The 16,106-nt window shown below is 36.7% G+C and overlaps 1 long non-coding RNA gene across 1 annotated transcript in view; it reads left to right on the top strand.

Moving 5' to 3' along the window:
* LOC126507699 (uncharacterized) overlaps positions 1–8,562 on the top strand; it is a 26,788-nt gene extending 18,226 nt beyond the window's left edge. The window contains exons 3-4 of the long non-coding RNA XR_007593615.1: positions 8,157–8,218; positions 8,343–8,562. This is a non-coding gene — a long non-coding RNA (uncharacterized lncRNA). The remainder of the gene's footprint in view (positions 1–8,156; positions 8,219–8,342) is intronic.
* Positions 8,563–16,106: the final 7,544 nt, after the last annotated feature.

The raw sequence follows: 16,106 nt of genomic DNA, 5'->3' as shown, positions 1-16,106 counted from the left end.
AGAGAGAGAGAGAGAGAGAGAGAGAGAGAGAGAGAATAAAGAAATAAAGAGCAATAATGTTCAGTCCAAAGTGCAAAGTGCCAACTTTTCTAGTCTCTGGTGTTATTCATATTGTTAGCTTCTTTTTGAGAGTGCTTAAGCATCTCACTGTTGCTATTTTTAGTGGTTAAAGAAATATGTGATATATGACAAAAGAAATATTTACAATGACAATTAACATAAATGTGTAGTAACAATTACAATTGCTAATACAATATTTAGATATTTGGTTTCTGTTCCGCTGTAACATTAATATTATGTCTTTGTTGACAAAGAAAGGAAGAGTTTTCAAAGAAATACAGTGAATGAAATAACTTATTCCTGTCAGAAAATATCTGGAGTTCAAAATCTGTTCACCCATGTTTTAGAAAGAAACAATAATAAAATAAGCAATGTTTTTCTACTTGAAACTTTAAAGTGTAGATGTGGTCACTCCCTATAGGTCAAGCTAACTCCCATTTGTACCTACAAGGTGTTAAAGAATAGCTAAATTCTTGTGCTGAATGACTCAATGCGTGATACCAAGGCCACTACATACTCTTGGAAGCAGGTGGACTATGAAGCCATCTGATTTGTAGGCATTTAGTAACAGCAGGGACCCAGAAAGACAAACTATTGCAGTAGCATCTGGAGAAAATCTGCAGGAAATTTGGAAAAAAAAATCTTTCAACACTTAGTGAACGTAGGTAGAAGAAGTTTAATATGGACATCACTATAAATGATTTGAGCTTCAATATTGGTTTTTAAAAACACAGTCTGTACAGTGGTATTTTTATAGTCAGTGTCAAGCACAGTTGTTTTTAGTTACAGCTTGCATAACAGTTCAAGATAAATCAAAGTGAACTGTTCTCAAGGAAAAAAATGCAGCACAGATTTTCTAATACTGTGATCATTGCTTTGGCCAAAGGCTACTTTACACTACGTCTACATAACACCCATTTAACAAATATTTATTAAGTGTTGATTGTTTGCCAAATACCGTCCAGGGTTCTGAGAATATATCAAAGACAAAAAGAGTCTCAGCCTACTCTATGTCTTTAGCATCTCCCAGGCAAAGCACTAACAACACAGGAAGTTAGAGCTGGAAGACATAACAAGTGCTTTCTCTGGATTCCAGAGAAGGGAAGCAGCAGTGCCTGTTTTGCCTGAAGAAAATTAAGCTAGGTGTTTATGCAAGATAATGGCTGAACTCAAACCAAACACCAAAACACAGGTCGTTCCTTGAGCTGGCAGGAAGAACTTCTGAGATTCAAGCTATGTTCTGTTGACCAAAGGGTCAAGAGCGCCCAGGATACAAAGCTGCTTAGCATGACTGGAAAACAGAAAGATAAATGAGGCTGCTCGAGTTATTGAGAGAATGTACATACAATGAGGTGAATTTGAGTTTCATTATGGAACAAATAATTGGCTTTTAATACTTTTAGGGATGAAGTGATATGTTGTTCTCTCTCTCCCTTTATCTCTCTCTCTCTCTCTCTCTCTCTCTCTCTCTCTCTCTCTCTCTCTCTCTGTGTGTGTGTATTATATTTTGAAAATCCACCCTGTGTCTTCACACTAGGTGAAATGTATGTAAAACTGGATATGTCAGGAAGATGAGCTAAGGCTATTATCCTAATGTAAACATCAGATCCCGTTAACCTGAATAAAAGCATAAAAGAATCTAACTGGTGGCCCTTAGAGGAGGTAATATTGAGAGAGTGGTAACTGGTTGATATGAAGAGGATGAAGTAGGGAAAAGACTGAATACCTTCCTCAGTATTTTGAATTTGGCAAGTTGTGAGTCATGGTGCTACTAAGAATAAGGAACAAGTTGGGGAAAATAAGGTCGATAGTTATTTATAATATTTCAATGAAGTTTTAGGTCAAATTCCCTGATGACAGTTGAGATCGATGGCTATAGTAAAATATGATAATCTAGGTAACTCAAACAACAGAAGTGTGTTTCTTGCAGTGCTGGAGGTGGAAAGTCCAGACTCAAGGCATGAGCAAATTATTTTTCTGGTGAGTGTTACATTTCTTGTTCCTCAGTTACCATTCTTTTGTATATTCCTAAGAATGGGAGAAATGGGGGAATTCTCTAGGACTCGCATGACAAGGCAGTTGGAAATGAGCACAATGGCCTTCAGGTTCGAGTGGTCTCTCCATTGGAGAATCACTGTTCTTGCAGTGCTTAGACCATAATTAGACCAAATGCCTAATAAAATTATCTGAATCACTTTACTAAAGAAGCAGGGGCATACCTTGGATCTCCAAGTATTTGTAATAATGAGTGTATAATATTGCTAATGTCTTGATTAATAGCAGAAATATCAAGGAGAAAATGCTTTAAAACCACATTAATTAATTAGAGTTCTGTAAGAAAAAAAGGTTCAAGACATAGGAAAATTTATCATCTAAGAGGATTTCTAGGTTATAGATGGCTATCCTTTTATAATATATTTATCTGGAGAAAAGTAAACATTTGAGAAATTCTCTTATAAGCACACTAACCCCATTCATGAGGCATCTGTAGCAATAATCTTGCTAGTCCCGAAAGCCAGCCCCTCGAATTTCATCACTCTTTAGTTTAGCTTTCTTAATGTGAATTTTAAAGGAACTTAAGCAGTCATCTGTGTTACTGTAAACACTACACATATTGAGAAGGCAGTGTAGATAGATTCCATTGCTCACAAGTGTGGTAGTTTGGATGTTATTGTACCCAAAAGCTCATAGGGAGTGGCATTATTAGGAGGTATGGCTTTATTGGAGTAGTTATGGCCCCCTTGGAGTAAGTGTGTCACCATGAGGGCAGGCTTTGAGGTTTCCTATATCAAGATACTGTTCAGTATTTCAGTCAAATTTCTGTTGCCTTTTGATCAAGATGTAGCTAGCACCATGTCTGCCTGTCCACTAACATGCTGATAATGGGCTGAACTTCTGAAACTGAAAGTGAACCAGCACACTGAAATATTTCCTAATAAAAGCTGCCGTGGTTATGGTGTCTCTTCACAGCAATAGACACCCCAACTAAGACAGAAGATGGGATATTTCTGTGATATGCCAAACCATGTTGTTCTTTAGAGAAATATGAACTTTGGGAGATGGGGTTAAGAAAGGAGTGGAACGCTTTAAGCACTGTTTAATTGGTCATACTAGTAAAAGCATTGAAGACAGTTATGCAAAGTGTTATTTGAACTGTGGGGTGATGTTTCAAAAGATTACAGAGGAGAAGAACATTAATATGTTGGCTAGAGACTGTTCTTGTAATATTTTGGTGAAGGATGGCTGGATTTCGCTCTTGTCTGAAGAATCTGCCTGAGGCTAACATGAGGAGCTTTTGAACAAGACCCTTTTCAGAGGCAATCTCAAAATTGCTTAGTAGACTCTGTTGTGTGGTTTTTAGTGTTAACTCTGATGAAGGCTTACAATAAAAAGGAGCAAACTGAGAAGATAAAAATACAAATTGTAAAAATTGAGAAAAGGCATCAGGAAGTGGAATAGAGCTAAATTTTATGTTCAAGGACATAAATGGATGAAGAAATCAAATAAAGGGAGTGGTGACCTCAGGGCAAGATCCCACACAGCTAAGTTTCCAACTTGTGGAAAGGAATTAAAGAACAGCTTAGAGCATGGTGTGCTGTTGCACACCTTTAATCCCAGCATTTGGAAGGCAGAGGCTGGCAGACATCTGAGATAGAGACCAGCTTGGTTTACAGAGGACACTTTAGGACACTTAAGCTTCAGCAGTGAAAGAAAGCTGGTGATGATGTAACTGAATAAGGAGTCACATGGTTCTGAGTGAAGGGTCGAAGAAGAGGCTATGGAATTTGCCCTTGAGACTAAGGAAAGCTGCTGAGGTCCGGCATGAGTAATGCAAGTCCAGAAAGGGAGGCCTAGAGGCTATTGTGTGAAGCAGGGAAGTTGAAGCCTGGATTGCCTTGGAGACCCTAAGATGCTAGATATGCCAGACCGGTCAAATATCTGTCAAGGAGAGCTGCTAACAGGGAGTGGAAGCAGCCCAAGAGAAAGAAGTATATTGCAGTCAACAAGGCTGATTGTAGTTGGAACTGCAGAGTTTGAAGTTTGCCCAGCTGGTTTTGGTATTGCTTTGATCCAATCCTTCCTCACTAGGCTCCTTTCTTTACATTTTGGAATGCTAATTTGTATCCTGTGCCATGAAATGTTAAATGTTTATGATTTGCTTTTTAATATCTATTTTATAGAGGATTACAGTTAAAAGATTACATGAATCTCAGAATAGACTTTGAACTTTAGACTTTAAAACACTGTTTAAATTATGATAGAGTATGTGTACTTTTGAAGTTGAACTAAATGCAGTTTGCATTATGACATTGCTAAAATGTCATGGGGGCCAGAGTGAAATGTGGCAGTTTGAATGTAGTTGGTTCCATAATCGCTTAGGGAGTGGCACTATAAAGAGGTATGACTTTGTTGGCGTGGGTATTGTGTAGGCAGAGGAAGTGTGTAACTGTTGCACCCTTTGATGATACTAGCAACTGCCCAATGTCTCAGTCTACTTCCTGTTGCCTTCTGGTCAAGATGTAGCCAGTACCTGCATGTCTGCATGCTACCATGGTCCCCGCCATGAAGATAACAGACTGAATCTCTGAAACTGTAAGGGAGCCAGCCCAATTAAATGTTTCCTAAAAAGAGTTGACATGGTCACTGTGTCTCTTCACAGCACTAGAATTCTTAAGACATCAGTCTTCCAACTTCCCTAACTGGAGGGAATGATCTAAGGGGCAAAGGTATTCACTGAGTTAAGTGTGATGGTTGTCAGTACATGTAAGTTATTTGACAATATATAGTAAAGGATGAACTGAACATATATGTATGTTGTGCAAAGGAAGAAAAGATAATTTTAGAAGTTTTGCACATGAAGAGTAACAGAAAGAGAAACAGAAGTGGAAAGAGAGAGAACAGCCATTGACCTTCAGAAAAGCCTTGCCTGGTTATGAAGATTATAGGCAGAGTCGCCTTCAGCTACTGTGATGAATGACCTAGAAGCTGCCTGCTTTACAGACCCATCTGAATCTCTTCACCATTGTGTTTCAATAGCAGAGAGAAGTTTCCAGAAAATCATAAAAAAGAAGCCTTTTGGTAAATAGAATAGTCTTATATCTTCAAAAGGAAACTGAATTTTCCTTTTGTTATGTAAGTCAAACATTAACTTACATAACTAAATAAACAATGGTATTTACAAAATATTTCTTAAAATTGATAAAATCTTTAATATTTGTGTTTGTTTCTTTGCTTTTAAGATAGGCTTTCACTCTGTGACCTACTTAGCCTCGTCTAGAGAGACTTAACTCACCTGCCTTAAGTTCTCAGAATTGAGGATTACAGGTATAAACTGCCATGCCCACATAATGTCTCTAATTACTCATCATATTTTAGGCTTTTTTTAATGTTTCTACCTCTATTTCTAACTTGGATGCTTTTGAACAAAAAATTCTCACAGCCATCCTAATAATGTTCATGAAAGTAGTTATTGAACTCTAAGGGCCAGACAAAATGGCTTGTATGGATTTACTAAATTCAATCATGACAAAAATCTTTTAAGATTATATAATGTTTGGTAATTGATATTCAGAAGATTTTAGTGACTTAGAAGCGGTCATATGGCTGTTATCCCCATGGAGATTGCTTTGGACAGAAAATCTGCCTGACTCTAAACATGAGTTCTGCGTATTTGTTCTGTGACAGTACCTCGACTGAGTTAGAGACCTTTGGTTTTGCATTTCACCTGGAACATCTGTGTTGTGTTCAGGATCAATTTTAATCTCGTGAAATCAAGGAATATATTGTTACATTTCATTCATCAAAATTACATAATGCTCTCATCTTGTTAAACAGATAATTTCCATTAGAGTAAAAACAAATTCACACAGTATTGTTCTCCTGTGAATTTTTTAAAAGAGTTAATTGATTCATAAACAAAATTAAATAAAACCACCCATCACCAGTCAGGTCTTGTCGTTTGTGTCAATCAATTCTGGCCTGAGAAAGCTAGATACTATCCATTGGGGTGATTTTTTTCATTCACCTACGAGAGGCAATCATAGATGGAAAGTTGTTTGCTAGAAGTAGTCAGTGTTTCACTATCTGGGTCCTATTCGCAGACAATAGCAGTATCACTTTGCTTTTCTTCAATTTTAGATTTCTCCCTGACATCCTTGCTCACCTGCCTGCAATGATCTCATGTACTCATGCTCCTTTCACCCTGCAAAGCAAGACGTTCCATGATCCTTCTTCCCAGAAAGCAATAGCTGTTATCATCATTTGCCATGAATTATTTTTCCTTTGTCCACAAAGACAATAATATGATGATTTCCTACCCTTGAGTACCACACAATATAACTTGTCTTAATTCTGAAATAGATCAATTGCATTTGTATATACTTAATTAAAGTGAAACAATGTTGAAGTAGGTGGAGTCCGAATTCAGTGTAACTCAAACCTTTGTAAGATGAGATTATGAATATACAGGGGTAAAGAGACATCAATGGTTTCTGTAAAACCATCCCAAGTGTTTTAGTCCATTAGGGCATTTATAGAACAAGTGCTTCTTAATAAACATTTTTTACAAATATAAATTTATCTCTCATAGTTCTTCAGGCTAAGAAATGCAAAAGCAACGTCCTGGTACATTAGATATTTGTAGAGGACACCATTTTTATCTGGAAAGAGCCACTTTCAGCACCCAGGTTCTACCTTCCAACATTAGCAGACTGGAAATTAGGTTGAAGAATAGCTTTCAAATGGGCATAAATATAAAAACCATGCAAGAAGTCATAAGCAAGGAATAAGGCAATTTCTTCCTTAGATACTTCAAAAGAGACAGTTCTCATGATACCTTGGTTTTGAAATTATACCCTCTATAACTGAGAGATAGTAAACATTCATTATTTTTTTCCTCCTTTGGAACATTTATCATTTTAATTTTTATTTTTATAATTTATTTATTTATTAAAGATTTCTGCCTCCTCCCCGCCACCGCCTCCCAGTTCCCTCCCCCCTACCCCAATCAAGTCCCCCTCCCTCATCAGCCCGAAGAGCAATCAGGGTTCCCTGACCTGTGGGAAGTAACTCACACAATTCATGTATTTTATTGTTATTGGGGCAGCCTTAGAAAATCAATTTGTACATGATATTTGGCCTCACAGTCAGTTTTCCTCTTGTACTCTGAAAGGTTGCTGCATTTTTATTTTTATTTCTTGAGATATAATAGCTCTCTATAGATCAGGTGTTCTAGAATTTGCCATTTCTGAAATTGTAACTATCCTGAGTTCTGGGATTACAGTATATATCCTGTGTTTGACATAGAGCCTAGGTCACTCTCCTGATTGCTTTATATGCATAATGCCACCCCATGCCTGATATAAAGCTCTAATTATTTAAATTTGGCTGAAAGAGAAGAGGGGCATCAGGTTCCTCTCTTAAATGTTGGGATTATTGTATGTACGGCTGTATCTGGCATGGAGCTGGGTCACGATCCTGAGTACTGGGGTTACAACATGTGCCCCTGTACCTGACTTAGTACTTTAGTCTTTTAAAATGAGCCATGAGAGAAGAGGGTCTTCAGGTCACATCATTTAATTTCTTTCACAGGAATACTTATTTTTAGTATTCCTGACCAATTTTATTGCCTTTGCTTAAATTAATGATAACATAATATACCTGTATAAACATAACTGGAATGTAGAAGGTATATACCACCTGCTGTCCTCTTAGAATTTAAATATTTTACTAAAGAAGAAATTTATTAGTGAGATATCCAAGTATCCAGTAATAGAATTCTCTATAAAAACTATCTCAAAACAAGAGGTTCTAAATTTCTTAAAATAAAAGTGGTTAATTCTGATATTAGAGTATCTCATGTGTGGGTCAAATTGTAGAAGCACCTTGACTGAAAACTCAAATTATCTGTTTAAAATTAGCATCCTATAGCCAGATGTGGTATATACATGCCATTCTCATACTTATGAGAATAGGGTAAAAGGTTTATTGTGACTTCCAAACAGTCTGAACTATTAAGTGAAACTTTGTCTTAAAAACAAAACAAAGTGAGACAAAAAAAAAAAGTCTTGTTCTGTCTTTTTTTTTTTTTTTCCAAGGTTGCCTCTGACCTGGAGCTCAATTCTCTCCTGGACAAGAAAGGAAGAAGGCATTTCCAGGTGTTAGTATGAGGACTCTGGCCAAGGACAAGAAAAACCTAATCCTTTGGTAACAAATCTCAAGTTAAAGAATAATAGGTTTGTTTGGGTTACCTGATCATTTTTTCAATAATGTCTTATCTACAGGAACAGAAACCTTGCCTCTCTTAGAAACATAAAGACCATGCTCTGGTTGGTGCGAGGGGATAATTGTTGCTGAGAAGACAGCCAGATACTATCCACAAGACAAGACAAATCCAATTGAATGTTTGTATGCGTATGAGACAAATTTTATTTCTCCAGAGTGTTGGGAATGTTTCTTAGATATATACTTCTTGTCTAGGTCTAAAATAATAAAGAAGATAGAGAGAAAATAAACAGATGTAGCCACTGATTGAAATATTATAAGCTAACACAAAGTTACTGCTGTGAGAAATTAAAATGTGAACAGATTGGAAACAGCAGTAATCCTTTCATGGAAACCATGAAGAACAAATGAAAATGAAGTCTTTGCTATTGCCTTGCTAATTTCCAGGACTGGGTGTTTGGTAAGGGAGGACAAGGAGCATAAAAAATAAATCTCTCAAATGACTTCAGTGGTCATTAAAAGAAAGTATTGCATATATGTAGGGCAAGAGCTGATTGTAAAAATGTGTACAAGATAAAGGGGTAAAGAACTCAGTTTTTGATACACTGATTTCATAATAATAAAAATGTAAGAAAATCATGGTATTTTAAATCCACTAGTACATATTTGAATATCACACACACACAATTCATATAAGTTGGGAGAATAAAATGGTGAGTGACCTCTTGATCGCTTGGACATGATCACCTTGTAGCTTGAAGAATCTGAAAGTAAGTTTTATGTGGATCATTACTTTATCCTTTGCTTCAAACTGTAAAAATATCCCAATGAAACTATCTCTCTGAAAATTTTCCCTGAACTCCGTATTTTCTGCATATTTGTGTTTTGTGCCATTCTTTGGTTTTAGACCCCAAGCTCCTTGGGGTAAGGACTTTGTCATTAATTTAGTACAGCTGAATATATTACATGGTGCCATGTGTATTTATAGAGCTTTGCTAAGTAATGATTCAGATTTGGTAATCAGCACTTGCAACCATCATGTGGTTATGCAGATCAACACTTACTATGCAAAAATCATTTCTATAGGGCAGATGTGCTGGTCTCCCTCTTAGTAAATTTTTAGATCAGTAAATTTTTTGCAATGTAAAGTCAATTTAGGATGATGCCTTTGATTGTCTTCTTGTTACCCATAGCAACTGAGAAAGCAGTACCTTTCTACCGCTCTAGCTGATGAAGGTTAAAAACGCCAGTGACTTTAGCAGTGATGTGAACCATTAATTCAAATAAAACAAAATGCCTTTGCTTGATCAAATAGCTTGCGCACATCAGATCACTAAGTCAGAAATTTATATTTAAAATACTTTAAATATTTATAATATGGTCATTCATTATAGTTTCTGCATTGAATTACACTGAGATTCTCCCAGAAATTGGAAGGGATTATTTTACTACATTTTTGGAACCTAAAAGCTGCTTCTCAACCTCAGAATTTTCCTTAAACAATTGATTTGTTTTAAAACACAAGAAATACCTGGATTTTTTTTTAGTCTTAAAATATTATGACTATTTGTAAAATTTCTTAGAAATGTATTACATGCTAGATTTAAGCAACCTAATTCAGGCAGACACATACCCATGTCAGGAGGAAAAGAAGAGAATAGAAGTTTTTAGTAGTGGAAAGAAGAGAAGGAAAAGAGGGTAGACGAGGGTTGGTTAGGGAATGATCTGATTTTTGGGATATAGAACATGGCTGTGACAACATAAATTCCTTTAGAAGGAAGCACATTTTCTCTAGTGAAATTCAATTTCACATTTTCATTTTCCACGTCCTTTCAAGTGAAAGTTTTCAGTGTCTCTGTCCATGACTTCTTAGATCATCCTCTCTATCTGCCCCGATTCATTGTATTTACCACCACTACATTGAAATCATTGTGCCAGCAACTGATTTGCAGATGATAGACAAGCATAACCCAGTTTTTTTGAATCTTGTAATTAAGTAACATTGTGTTATCATCCCCCTTATCATCCCCCTCTCCTTCTAAATTTCTCTTAGTAACAACATGAATATGTCACGTATCTGTTTGCATTCTGGGACATGCATATTTAAATGCCAGAGCAACATGAAGTATTAGCAGAATGACGGCAGTTCTGCTGTACTGGCTATTCTCCTGCCAAGAGAACTAAACCTGTTCTTTTTCTGTTTTCCTTCCCTGTGCACTGTGGGAGGTAGTGGTTGGGAAAGGGGTTATAAAGAAACAGTTGCTTGTGTGTATGTATTTGTGTGTTTAAATTTCCTTCAATATTCTTCTTTGGAAGAAACAAAAAAAAAATACTAAAACATCCTTGACAATTACAATGGTTTCCTCTTTCATTTGTTTGTACTGAAATTTAAAAGAAGGACATGAAGGAACACGTGATGTTCAAGTATGTTTGGAGTTTGTTTTGAAACGTTAGACTTTCTGAACTTGATGAGTGTAAAGTGACTAAAACGAATATGAAAACAGAGTCCATGGGTCTAGATCATGGGTCTAGATCACAGACATACAAAATTATAAGAATCACTGGTGTGCAATGCATTTCTCCTGGTTGAACATCACTTAATTTGAAGATTATTGCAGCTATATTGCAGCTACAATGCATTAGAGATATAAGCAAAAACTGTGTGAAGTGAAAGTATAAAACTAGACTACAAACCCACAAACAGGTAGACTAAAATGGCAAGCAAAGGAGAGAGCAACCAGCTGGGTTCTGACTCCTGTCCCTTCAGAGAACCCCTTCATGTTTTAGAGGTTCCTGCAATATTGTTTCTTATTTATGAGAAGTTTTCTAAAGAAAATCATGTAAGCAGTACCACTGTGTCTTTGCATATTTAAATGTGTTAAGGCATTAAGCATTCCTATATTTCATAAAGTTATAAAATTATGTTCCATAAAGTTCCAATTTTTTATGTTTACTGGAGAGAATGCTAACATGGGATTAGGCAGAAAATACTCTGTATTACTTCAGAAATGACAAATTTGAAAGGCATGAAGTTTCAAATCTTTGCTAAAGCTAATAGTTGAATAGGTTTTAGGAAATTTAAACATTCTATAAACACAGTTCTAAATTTATACATTAGGGCCACTGCCTGCTTTCAGCACTTCAAAATTTATGCTATTTGTAAAACTGACCAGAATTTTTTTGGAATAACCAAAAAACAGTAGGATAAGAAATATAATTTTGGTAACATTCTCAAAAACATAAGCCTGCAATAGTCATTTTTACCAGTTACCCTGTGGAGATGGAATAAGCTTGGGTTTTATATGCCTTAGATTTTACTCTATCATGTGAGAGGAGGTGCTGAAGGGCAGAACCACTCTAATTGAAAAAAATTGGCTTCCCCTCAGGTGAAAAAATTTTTAAATTTTTCAAAATGTTTTTGCATTTATTTCTCCCTCTCTCTCACACACTCTCATTTATAGCATCATTATAAGGTAAACATTCTGGGTCTTGAAATCTTAAACACAGCAAGACAAGATCTGGTTGTGCAATCATCAACCCCGTCCACATTTACATGTCTCAGTGGGTGGACCAACCCCTCGCAGTCCTAATTTTCTTGCTCATGTTCTCCATCCTTCTGCTCTTCAATTGGACCTTGGGAGCTCAGTCTCGTGCTCTGATGTGGTCTCTGTCTCTATCTCCATCCATTGCTGGACGAAGGTTTTAATAGCTGGAACCTGGAAACAACCTAGATGCCCCTCAATGGAAGAATGGATAAAGAAAGTGTGGAACATATACACATTAGAGTACTACTCAGTGGGAAAAACAAACAAACAAACAAACTCTGACATCTTGAATTTTGTATGCAAATGATAAAAATAGAAAACATTATCCTGACTGACATAACCCAGACCCAAAAAGATGAATATGGTATGTACTCACTCATTAGTGAACTCTAGCCATAAACAAAGGACAATGAGCCTATAGTTCACAAGCCTAGAGAAACCACATAATAAGGTGAACCCAAAGAAAAACATATATAGATCCTCCTGGATTGGAAGAAGACAAGATCGCTGGGCAAAAGTTGAGAGCATGGGGGTGGGGGGGAGTGGAGTGGGGGAGAGAGAAGGGAGAAAGAAAGGATTGGGGAGAGCTTGGGGGAGTAGGAGGGTTAAGATGGAGGAAGGGAGGATATAGGAGCAGAGAAGAAGAGGCAAGACTTGCTTCTAGAGGGGATCCCAGCTGTCCATGAAGATGTCCCCTGCTAGATCCTTGAACAGCAGAGAAGAGGGTGCCTGAACTGGCCTTGTCCCATAGTCACACTGATAAATATCTCGAATATCACCAAAAACTACATTTTAAAAGGCTAGGCAGTAAAGACTTCAGGTTTTACAAGCCCTGAGGAATCTGCTGCAGTTATTAGATTATGACGCTATATGATGCAACAACTACAATGTACAGATAAAGGGACATGAATATGTTTTAGCAGTGCACCTCCCAGAACAGACATCAGACAAACTGAATCCACAAATCAGTCAGCATCCAACTAGCAAACTAAAGAAAATGGGAGGAAGCAAAGTGCTTCATTAAATATTCAGACATTAGTTATACCTATAAACATGCTCTTTTATACTCAACATCTTGTTAGATTCCTTAAAATACATAGCATACAAATTCTGTTATTTTTAATGTAAGCACTGTGTAAGTAGTTGCTGTGCTTCATTGTTCAGAGAATAAGTAAGAATATGAATCTTTACATACTCAGTACAGACACAACCCTTTACAACTAATTTTCCTATGAAGTTAGTTGAATGCACACTTGTAGAATCTCTGGGAGTAGAACCCATATTACTGAAGGCTGAGTGCACTTTGAAAGCCTTTATTTCTATAATTCTGCCAATTTTCTATTTTTAAGTGCACTAGGTTATTAGTAGACTTAATAATGTGTACAACTGGGTGATTTGTAAGACAGACCATGCCATTTCAGCATTCTGGAGACTAGAGGTCTGAAATCAATGTATTAACAAGACTTCATTCCCTCTTAATCTAAGAAGTAATACCTGGATAGCATGTGAAGTACCTGGCATTGTGAAAATACCTGACATTTCATTTGTGTCCCTGGATACTCTCCCCATCTTCTTGTCACAGTGTTTGTATGAAGACAACACTTACACTGCATTAGGGACTGCATACACCAATACTCTTATTTTAACTAATTACAATTTCAGTAATTATAGTTCTTTAAGACTATCACATTCTAAGATACTGCTAGCAGTTAGGATTTAAATCTATTTATTTTATTTTTCTTGTTATATTTGTTTTTAAGGGTTTTTTAAATTAATTTTTATTCAGCCCTACATATTTCTCTGCTCCCTTACCTGCCTCTCAACAGTGTCTAGAGTAACCCAGCAGAGTCTAGAACTCACTGGTAGTCAAAGGTAACTCTGAACATGTTGGCTTCCTGTCTTTACCTTCTAGGTGCTGAAATTACAGACCTGTGCCACCATGACCTTTAGTTGTAATTGCTTTTGTTTTTAAACATGGAGATAGGGTTAAAGACAGAGTTTCCTGAGTGCTAAACAGGCAATCCACCATCTTAGCTACCTCTCCAACTACAGCGTATCTGTTTCAAAGCAAACAGGGGAGCAAATAACACAGTGGGCCAGGTGTTCTCTTCTTTGCTAGATCATAATCACGACATTTGATTAGTTTTATTTTTAAATATTAAAATCATTTATTATTTAAATACACCATTAAAAGACCACAAAGCCTTTTCTTTAAAGTACAGCAAAAGAAAGCTGGGTGGTGGTGATACACTCCTTTAATCCCAACACTTGGGAGGCAGAGACAAAAGGATCTCTGTGAGTTTGAGGTCAGCCCTGTCTAAAGAGCTAGTTCCAGGGCAACCAAGACTGTTATAGTCTGAAACATTGTGTAAAAAAAGGACACAATACTTTGAATTGGAACCTAACTTCTCTTTGTCAAAGGGTTTGATGATGGAGGAAGGTCATTGGTTAATTATAATAAAGAAACTGCTTGACCCTCATAGGTCAAAACATAGGTGGGAGGAGTAAACAGAACAGAATGCTGGGAGGAAGAGGAAGTGAGTTCAGAGGCCATGCTCCCCTCTCCCGGGCAGATGCCATGAAGCAAGCTGCCAGGTCAGACATGCTGAATCTTTCCCGGAAAGACTGATGCTACAGATTATTAGAGATGGGTTGATCGGGATATCAGAATTAGCCATTAAGGGCTAGAGCTAATAGGCCAAGCAGTGTTTAAAAGAATACAATTTGTGTGTTGTTATTTCTAGTGTAAAGCTAGGTGTGAGGGAGTCAGGCGGGACAAAAAGCAAGCCCGCAGCTCCTTCAACAGAAGTTTGATTTTCTACCTTTCAGGTTTCTCTCTGGTAAAGAGAATAATTGTATGTTCTAGTATTAAATGAGGCTTTAGACAAGAACATAACAACCACATGTTACTGTGTAATGTAATGTATGGAACATGTAATACCTGACATAAAAATCTCACTAAACATTGGCTCTCGATTTATAATCCTAATCATACTATTCAACTGACATGTGCCTTTGCTGGTCCCTCTATCCCCTCAATAGTCATTTTTCTTTATGATATTTTGAAGGCAAATAGTGCGATATGTGTCAACACTGCAAAATAGCACTTCTCTGAATAAGAAAAGAAAAGTTTAGAAAACTAGGAGAGAGCTACAGTAAGTATTTGTGGCCAGGTTGGGTTCAGTAGTAGTCTCTTTTATCTGAGTCATTTCAATAAAATTTTGTTCATATTGGGAATATGTACAGTATTTTGAAGTTGACTACTGTCGCTAACAAAAAATCTGTTGTGTATTTTGAAATTCTTTTTAAAAATACTCTTGTTTTGAGGTTTTACTTGTTTGCAGTTTTAACAGCAACCTTACACAGTTCAATTCTTCTGCATTGTTTTCACAGGAAGACTGTACAGAGACTAATCACCGACAATCCTATACCATCTCTTGTCTAGTGTATAAAAATGTCTGCTTTGGTTTAAAAACAGAAAGGAGACTAAGTAATCATTTTATTTCATTTTACAAGTAAAAATATAACACCTGGGTCATTGTTGTGGTTTGGCATTGTGCTGCTAACTAGTGAAATGACTGTAAATATAAACCAAGAAGGTGCAATCATCTCCTTGTCAAAAAGAAGACAAGGGAGTCAAAAATGACCTAGGACTGAGATGGCTGAGTGGAAATCCCCTTACCCTTGCTCTGTCTTGCAGAAAAGTCATCCTGAATCCAAACGTTAATAAACTCTACAAAGTAAATAAAATATTTGCATATGTGAAAGCTAACACTGAACATTTGGAGACTTGGGATTGATTGACACCCTTATTTTAACATCTATTTTATTATGTTTTGAAAAGTTCACATATGAGTATTGTTATTACGTCGTTCCATACTCTTTCTATTTCTCCTAAGTCCTCCATGTTCTCCCCACTCTCTTTCAGCTTCATGGTCTCTTCTTATTTAATTATTGATAAATATAGTAATACAAATGTCTATACATAAGCTCAAACTCCTCTGTCCACTTGATGTTGCTTATATGCAAGTGTTGTGTTGGGTGACTTATCGTGAGGCATATGTCTGGAAAGGATTGATTGTCTCTCTCTTAGTTATTAATTGATGTAGTTTTTCTACTAGCAGTGGGTGATATCTCTCCTACCTATGTTGGGATGTCAACTAATGTTTACATTGTGTAGGATTTGTCTAGGTGACCACATTGTTAAGATTTCATGAGTGTAGCTCTATGTCACATATAAAAGACACTCCATTGCAGCAGAAATCCTGGGCCTCTGGC

Source organism: Alexandromys fortis, unplaced genomic scaffold, assembly GCF_014885135.2.
Source record: "Alexandromys fortis isolate MF-2015 unplaced genomic scaffold, M_Fortis_MF-2015_v1.1 scaffold_47, whole genome shotgun sequence".
NCBI lineage: Eukaryota > Metazoa > Chordata > Mammalia > Rodentia > Cricetidae > Alexandromys > Alexandromys fortis.
The sequence above is the reverse complement of the archived record's forward strand: the minus strand, read 5'-3'. Positions and strand labels throughout refer to the sequence as shown.